Source organism: Macaca fascicularis, chromosome 1 (genome assembly GCF_037993035.2).
Source record: "Macaca fascicularis isolate 582-1 chromosome 1, T2T-MFA8v1.1".
In the NCBI taxonomy this organism is placed as follows: Eukaryota; Metazoa; Chordata; class Mammalia; order Primates; family Cercopithecidae; genus Macaca; species Macaca fascicularis.
In genome coordinates, this window is record NC_088375.1 from 122,022,164 (window position 1) to 122,031,121 (window position 8,958).

An 8,958-nucleotide genomic window follows, 5' to 3' on the forward strand; every position below is an offset into this window, starting at 1 on the left:
GGTATTGAGGGAGCTGGCGGGAAATAATTCAAGTTGTTGGCCAGAGGTCTAGCTTGGGTTTTAAAAGACTGAAGTCTGGGGATTGAGGGGAAGGGAAAGATAAACTGTGAGGCCACAAGGGGTTAAAGGGCTGGAACTCAGTGAGGCCAAGGGGTGGTGAAGTGGGAGGAACAGAATAGAGTTGGGAGGATTGTGGTTCAAGTGGGATGTTGAAGTTTCATGCTTTTCCACATAACAAGGGTAATGTGCCAATGTTGTAACAAAGTTTGAGGGAGGCACATCTTACGCATGAAAGTGAAAACCCAGTCATCACGCTTATGAACTACGAAAGGATCCAAAGTTTTTTTTTGAGAGGCAGTGGAGCTATGGTAGTAATGGTCTAATTGTGGCCTTGAAAAGTATAAGTAGAGCAGAAGGTTATTTGAAATGATTAGGAAAGTTAGGGGAAGGTTAGGGTGTGGGATGGATTGGGTTCGGCAGTTTGTCTCAGGATGATGGTGGAGGTTAATGTGTAAGGTAAATGGGGGAGTCCTCAGCTGCTGTGAGCCAGGGTCAGTGACAGCCAGAAGAAGTACAGGGCAATGAACCATTTGGTATGAGGGGGACTTTGACAAAGGTAGAAAAGTCATCATGTAGAACTGGCAGGGGAAGCTGGGATACTGCTGACCCCAAGTGCCCCCTTCTTGGCTGGAAAATAGAACTCGCAGGAGGAAGAGCAGCTTTCCCTTAAGAGGGCTGCAAGGGAACCAGTGTTCTTGGGGCAAGGCCAGGCTTCCGTTACGGTAAGGAGGAGGAAGGTATAGTGAAAGTTCTTGCAGATTGTTATGGATATAGAAGAATTTGTTTTTAGTGGAATGAAGTTACCAAGAACACAGAAGGAAAACTGACAGGAAGATGGCTAGGAGAAAGGTGATGTCCGAGTGAAAGTGAAAGTTCCAGTGAAAAGACTTAAAGTGTGGAGACTGTTTCATCCATGTATCACAGTATCAGCCACATAGTAGGTGCTCATTTAATACAGCCAAGTGGAGGGCTGAATACAGTCCGTTTCTTGTGGCTTCTTACTTTGATTCTCTGAGACTTCATTTTTCCATGTTTCCTGGGGAATGCTGCTGCTTTTATCCCCCTAGTTCTGAAATTTATAGCAGTTTTCTCTCCAAAGTCCCAATTCTTTCCATCTGGCAGAGTCGATGCCTTATTATTCTATGGTGTAACACCCTAGGAGGGCCTGGAAAGCCAGAGGTGAAATCTCTCTCTGGTTACAACTTGGGAGAAGCTGAAGTTCAGAAAAAGCAAAGAGTTCGTTCAACAGAATAGATTAAGATTTACCATAGACTGTGAAAGAAATAAAGATGCTTCCCTCAGTCAAAGTTTGAGGCTACCAGCCTGTACTGTGGCCCCCAAACCAGCCCCAGCGGGGCGGCGTGTGGGACTCAGGGAGAGCAATAGTCCAGGGCGGGCTGTGGACAGTTAGGCTGTGTGCAAGGCAGCCTCCAGCAGGTGGGGCTGTGGAGTCGCAGAAGGCTGGCCGCCTTGAGCGGAATGCGGCGCTGCTGCCACCGTCTGATTTGGATGGAATCATCCTTGCGGTATGTGGAGTCAAGCTCGGGAGATTGCTACCTTCTCACGGAGAGCCAAGCTTGGGAGATTGACTTTGCTACTTCCTCATTCTCCACCATTACTGCAGAGCCCTATTGCCTCGGGGGAGGAGAAGGTCTTGATGGGGTATGTCATCTAATGGAACGTTCACAGGGTTTATGAGTTTTAAGTCCCAGAGCACTCACATTCTAGCTGTGGGCACACAGGCCACTTGCTGGACCTCTGAGACTGAGTGATAATGGAAATATATGTGAAAGCCTTGATAGAGTGAAGACTAAAAATATAAGGATTTATTATTAATGCTTAATGGGTAGTTAAGAGCAAAAATATGTTCCTTGATCTATTCTAGGGAAGATGAACTCTGGGGAAGCTATGGGCTGAAGATTTTCCTATTCGCAGAAGAATCGGTCCTTCTGACTATATGTTTTCACTTCTGTAAGGTCACATAGTGGGGTGAGGGGTAAGAATGCCAATTTGCCACAGAACATTCTAGGGAGGTTGTAAGCCCTCAGAAAACAGAATTCATAACACTAATAGTAATAAACTACCATCTATATGACTACTATATACCAGGCACATTACCTATGTTATTCAATTTAATCATCATAACAGTACAATAGGATAGATGTATTTATCTATTGTAACTAGAAATTGAACATCAGCATCTGAGAGATATGAATAGCAGAGGGTTACAGAGATAATAAGCAGTGATGGCAGGATGTGAACCCAGGCCTTTTTGGCTGTAATGGCTTATGTCTTTCCCACCATAACGTGTGAACTCATCCTTTATTAAATCTCTAAGCCATTTCCAAGGACCTGTCTTAAGCTGATTGCTTAAAAATCGCTCAAGGAACTTGTTAAAATGCATATTCTTGAACCCCACCCTGGGGGAGCCTCATGAATGATTTAGATTTTTCCTTTTCTCTCTCTCTTTTCATGCCATATTCCCTTCCATTACTTTAGTTGTTGAACAGTCACAGTAATCAGGACTTCCGTTTTTTGAACGCCTTGTGCCTTACGCCTTTCCTTGAAAACAATGGCAAATGCAAACTCATTTTGTCAAGCCAAGGATCCCTGAGTTTCCCCACCAGAGGATTATACAATCAGCAACTCCTTTTTGTTTCAATAACACATTTTTATCTCCCTTATTTTGCTGGGGGTGCAGGAGTTATGTTTGGACACAGATAGTTCACTACTAGGGAGAAGCTTCTACTTGGGGAGGACTTAGCCCTGGAAGGGAGATAGGAGCAGAAACCAAGTGGATTCCTGGGGTTTTATTCACCTAGATCAATCAACAAGTATTTATTGAATACTCTGTGCCAGACACTAGGCCAGGTATTGGTGCTGGAGCAATGCATACAATAAAGTCCCTACAGTCATGGAGTTTTAGGTAGGTAGAGTGGGTATTCGTTCAGAGATTCAAATGAAGTGGCAAAGCAAACCATGAACTTCTGGGGAGAAGCATACCTGGCAGAGGGAATAGCAAGTGCAAAGACTCCAAGCAGGAGTCTCCTGGGAGTGTCTGAGGAACAGCAAGAAGGCTAAGGTCCAGCAGAAAGGCAAGAGTGGAGCGTGCAAGGAGCAGCAAGGTAGGAGGTGGGAGGGGAGAGGCGCCACTGGTTGTATCAAGACCTTCCAGGCCACTGGGAGGATTTTGGGTTTTGTTCCAAGTGAGACAAGGAGCCACTGGAGGGTTTTCTATAGGAAAGTGACACGATCCAATTTACATTTTAGAAGGATGACACCAGGTGCTGGGTTGAACATAGACTTCAGGGGGCAAGGGTGCGTGCTACCTGAATACCAAGGCAGCTCTATCTTCTGCATCTCTTGAACAGTTTTGGCAGATTCTATTCCTCATCTCTCCACCATGGTCAACAGGCATTAGTCCATTTTGCATTGCTATAAAGGAATACCTGAGACTAGGTAATTTATAAAGAAAACAGGTTTATGTGGCTCGTGATTCTGCAGGCTGTACAAGCATGGTGCTGGCATCTGCTTGGCTTCTGGTGAGGCCTCAGGAAGCTTTTACTTGCGGCAGAAGGCATGTCACATGGTGAGAGAGGAAGCAAGAGAGAGACGCCATGCTCTTTTTAAACAACCAGCTCTCATGTGAACTAATAAAGTGAGAACTCACTTATTACCATGAGGACAGCATTAAGCCATTGGCCAGGGATCCACCCCCATGACCCAGACATCTCCACCATGCACCACCTCCAACATCGGGGACCACATTTCTACATGAGATTTGGAGGGGACACACATCCAAACCATGTCAGAGGTCAAGCGTTGCCCGTCCATCAGTCCTCTCTGCTCCTTTTATTCACTCTCAATCATAGCACCATGTTTCTCAAAAGTTGCAAATTGGTTGCAGTAGTGGATTTGATAATTGTGAGAATGTTGGCCAGAATTAGTTATGTCTGAATACCAGACCAGCCAAGCCAAAATGCCGCCATTATACTAGAATAAAGCAATTTCTACTTTACGGACAAAGTGGCAGAGCCATAACTCATTTACTCACTGACTCCTTCACTCTCTTTCAGCTCTCATTGAGCATGTACCATATGCACAAGGCACTGCATTAAGCCACTGGAGAACTAGATATTTTTGAAAAGCTCCCTAAGACATAAACTCTGCCCTTGAGCAAACTCTTAAACTAGTTACTAGCATTTATCAATCACTTTTGACGGGTCAGACACTGGTTTAAGTGCTTTTTATGTATTGCCATTTTTAATCCTCAAAATTAATGTGATTAGTTAGGTACTATTTTAGTATTTTTTTTTTTGAGACGGAGTCTTGCTCTGTTGCCCAGGCTGGAGTGCAGTGGTGCGATCTTGTCTCACTGCAAGCTCTGCCTCCCAGGTTCACACCATTCTCCTACCTCAGCCTCCCGAGTAGCTGGGACTACAGGCACCTGCCACCACGCCCAGCTAAGTTTTTGTATTTTTAGTAGAGATGGGGTTTCATTGTGTTAGCCAGGATGGTCTCGATCTCCTGACCTCATGATCCGCCTGCCTTGGCCTCCCAAAGTGCTGAGATTACAGGCGTGAGCCACTGTGCCTGGCCTATGTTACTATTTTAAAGATGAGGAAATCAAGGCACCCAGAGGTTAAGCAACCTGTTCAAGTTGGTTATTAGGTGAACTGAGATCTGAGCCCAGATGATGTAGCTCTCGGATGTAGATGACTGCTTCTTAGGCTGGAGGGATAGCTAAACACATGATTATAATGCAACGTGATGAGTACCCACTAGAGCTACTGGGAAATTTTAACATTATTGAGGGGCAAGGCCCAAAGCCTTTTCAAATTTCCAATCCTGTTAATTCCACTGTAGTATAGTATATAACTTCTCCCCATAAAATGCTGTGAAGTACAACTAAGATTTTTAAGTGATCCTTCCAGATTCTTAATAAAAGATTAAAGTAATTTATAAAGCTATTTTCTGGCTAAGGACCATTCCATTTTTGGACTGTTTCACTCACTCATCATTTCCATCACCAGATGATAGTTTTTTTGTTGTTGTTGGCAGAGAGGTGGGGGTGGGGGGGGCAGTCCATTCTTCATAAAAGAGAAAATAAAATTTGTTTTTGTTAAGTAGATGCCAACCAAGTTGGTTTGGGTTATGAAGTCTTGGGGGTGGGTTGGGGCTTGTCTTACTCACTATTTCATCTTCTCCTTCTCTGTAGGGACTTCATAGCTGGCTGGAATCAAATTTATGCCTCAGTAAAATGACAAATCAGTACAAGTTGGGGGACATTTATGGTCTTTTGGGAACTGCTGAAACCACAAATCTTACATCCTAGAATATCAAGGGGGATATATTACTGGATTCCCAGTTGCTGAGAGAGCACAGACTGAGCCACAAACTAACTCTGCCTGGAGAAGACAAGGAAAGCTTCAGGGAATAGTTTAGATTTGAGTTGGGCTTGAAAGATACATTGGTATTTAACAGCAATAAGGTGAGAGAAAGGTGTTCTAATAAAGGAAAAGTTTGTGTAAAAGATCTGGGGAAGCGTCAGCCAACTGGGCTTTCTGGGATTATTCAATCCTAAAACCCCAAGTCCTTTGGGTGGGACAGGATCTGAGTTACAGTCTCTGTCACATTGTTTCCATTTTGTAGGATGTTATTATGATTTTTTTTTTTTTTTTTGAGATGGCGTTTCGCTCTTTAGCCCAGGCTGAAGTGCAATGTCTCAATCTCGGCTCACTACAGCCTCCACCTCCCAGGATTCAAGCAATTCTCCTGTCTCAGCCTCTCGAGTAGCTGGAATTACAGGCACCTGCCATCATGCCCTGCTAATTTTTTTTTTGGTTATGTTAGTAGAGATGGGGTTTCACCATGTTGGCCACGATGGTCTTGAACTCCTGACCTCAGGTAATCTGCCCACCTCGGCTTCCCAAAGTGCTGGGATTACAGGTGTGAACCACTGTGCCCGGCCTAATGATACATTGTACATTTACTCATGAATTCTCTCTCTCTGTCTCTTTCTTTTTTTTTTTTTTTCTGTCTTTTTTTTTTTTTTTTTGCCTCTCTAGCTTTATTGAGGTATAACTGACATGCAATAAACTACATATAAAGTTTACAATTTCATGAGTTTTAAACACATCCACAGAATCGTCTCCAAAATCAAGACAGTGAACATACCCATCATCCTCTGGAGTTTCTTTGTATCCCTTTGCCGTCTGTCTTTCCCACCCACTTTTGCCCCTTTCCCCCAGCCTCGGGCAACCACTGATATGCTTTCAGTCACTATACATTTGTTTGCATTTCTAAAAATTTTATGTAAATGGAATCATATAATACGTACTTCTTTTTTCAAGAGTCTTTCACTTAGCATAATTATTTTGAGACTCATTCACATTGTCCTGCATAACAATAGTTCATGTTTTTTTAAATTGCTGAATAATACTCCATTGTATGGATACACCACAATTTGTTTCTCCATTTTACCCTGAATGAGCAAATGGGTTGTTTCTATTTTTTGGCTATTACAAATGAAGTTGCTATGATGAATCTTGTACAAGTCTTTTCTGAAATTATGCTATCTTTTCTTTCAGGTAACGATCTTGGGATATGTTTGGTATGTATTTAACTTTTAAAGAAACTACCAAACTGTCTTCCAAAGTGGTTGTATCATGAAAGTTCCACCGGTTCCACATTTTTGCCAATACTTGTATGGCCATTTAAAAAATTTTAGCCATTCCAATAGGTGTGTAGGGTGCCTCATTATGGTTTGAATTTGCATTTTCTTAATGACTGATTATATTGAGCATCTTTTCATGTTCTTACTTGCCATCTATCTTCTTTGTTGAAGTGTTGGTTCAAATCTTTAGCTCATTTGAGAAATCGGTTGCTTTCTTTTGTTGGATTTTTAGAGTTTGTTGTATTTTTCTGGACATAAGACTTTTATCAGAAACGTCTTGTGCAGAGTCTCTTGAAATGTGTGGCTTGTCTTTTCATTCTCTTAGCAGTGTCTTTCAATGGGTAAAATGTTTAGTTTTGATGAAGTCCAATTTTTTTTTTTTTCTTTTATGGATTGTATTTTTGGTGCCATAGCTGAGAAATTTTTACCTGAGACTCAAGTTAACACAAATTTTTCTTCTATTTTTTAAGAAGTTTTATAGTTTTAGGTTTTACATTTAGATCTATGATCTATTTTGAATTAATTTTTGTGTGTAGTAAAATGTGTGGATTGAAGTTTATTTTTATTTATTTTAAATTTAATTTAATCTTTTTATCTTTGGGCAGCCTCTCCAGCCAGAGCATGCTCAGAGGGACTCCTTATTTTTATTTTTGATATGATATCCAATAACTTCAGCACCATTTGTTGAAAAGTTATTGTTTCTCCACTGAGTTGCCTTTGCACTTTTGTCAAAAATCAGTTGTCCATATATGTGTGGGTCATTAGTTCTTTTTTTTTTTTTTTAAAAGAAGACATGACCATTTCATAAACTTAATGAGCCATATCAGTTGTTCATTATGAAGACGTAATGCTTCATAGCCTTGGATCCTTTCTTGAGGTTTGTGGTTGAATCTAGTTTCACAACTTGGTGTAGGCACTGGCCTCAGATTAGGACAGAATTATTCCTATAAGGCCAGATAACTTTTTTTTGTTTGTTTTAAAGGGTAGAATTAATATTTGTTTGTCATTTATAATCAGATGGCAGTTGGGTATATAGTCTCCATACTTCATTATTTTTGGTAAATAAAAAACTACAAGTTTTAAATAGTTAATGGCTCATTATGTTTTCAGAAAACATGATTAGACTAATTTATTAATGGTGGCTTCAAGTTTTCCCTTATTAGCTCCAAAAACTGGAGCCCACCCACCTTTCATTCCTTTTAAAAAAACTGGAAGATGGCATTCATTTCTTCATACTCTGAAGCGAACATCCCATCCTGACAGTTATCCACATCTGCTTTGAGGAACACCACGCTGGAATACTTTTCAGCAAGGGAATGAAAGAAGGGCTTGATCATTTTGCAAGGCCCACATCATGTGGCTGAGAAGTCAACTACAAGTTTATCCCCTGCAGCATCTGAGCCTTCCTGAAAAGCAAACTTGCTCTTCTGCTTCACCATTAAGACTGTTGGGGTCTGATGACTAACTGTAAGAACCGATGGAAATGGATTCAAAGTGCTGGACTGAGCTTTGGCCAGCGGACCTTTGTCTTTTGGATTGTCCTCTAAACCCTGATGTTGAACTCATTTTCTAACAGGAAGGACAGACTAGTATTTCTGTTTTCTGGTTGACTGATCAGTTTTCCTGATTGCCCCTAATGCCACATCTGGGTTTTCACCGGGTCCCAGCTAGCTCTCTTCTTTTCTCCCCTAAATGAAAACTTTAATGACTTTACTTAATCTAGTCTCTGCCCTTAAGTATCTGAAATATCAGCCTCTTAGACCAAAGATAGGCAGTTTAATTTTATCAAAGACCATGAGCCTGGGGGGAGGAAATCAGTCAAAGGTCACTTAATAAGCCAGCTTAATTGAAGTGGTTTGGTCTCCTTAGGGAAATGTAAAATATTCAACTCAGCAGCTTAAAAATGTTTTTATTGAGATATAACTCACATATCATAAAATTTACCCTTTAAAGTTGCACATTTCAGTGGTTTTTATTATATTCACGAAGTTGTGAACCATCATCACTATCTAACTCTACCCGAAAATAAACCTTATACCCATTAAGCAGTCACTTTTCATTTTTCCCTCCTCCCAGCCCCAGGCAACCACTAATCTACTTTCTGTCTCTATGAATTTGCCTATTCTGGATGTTTAACATAAGTGGCATCATACAATGTATGGGCTTTAATATCTGACTTCTTTATATAGCATAATGTTTTCAAGGTTCATCCATGTTGTGGC

General features: G+C 41.3%; 1 non-coding gene and 1 pseudogene across 1 annotated transcript; both read right to left on the reverse strand.

The window, feature by feature from the left end:
• Positions 1-230: 230 nt before the first annotated feature.
• On the reverse strand, positions 231-334 carry LOC123571195 (small nucleolar RNA U13). Its single transcript, XR_006695374.2, has one exon. It is a non-coding gene; the product is annotated as a small nucleolar RNA U13 (small nucleolar RNA).
• Positions 335-7,747: 7,413 nt separating this feature from the next.
• LOC141407407 (thioredoxin pseudogene) lies at positions 7,748-8,322 on the reverse strand (annotated as a pseudogene).
• Positions 8,323-8,958: the final 636 nt, after the last annotated feature.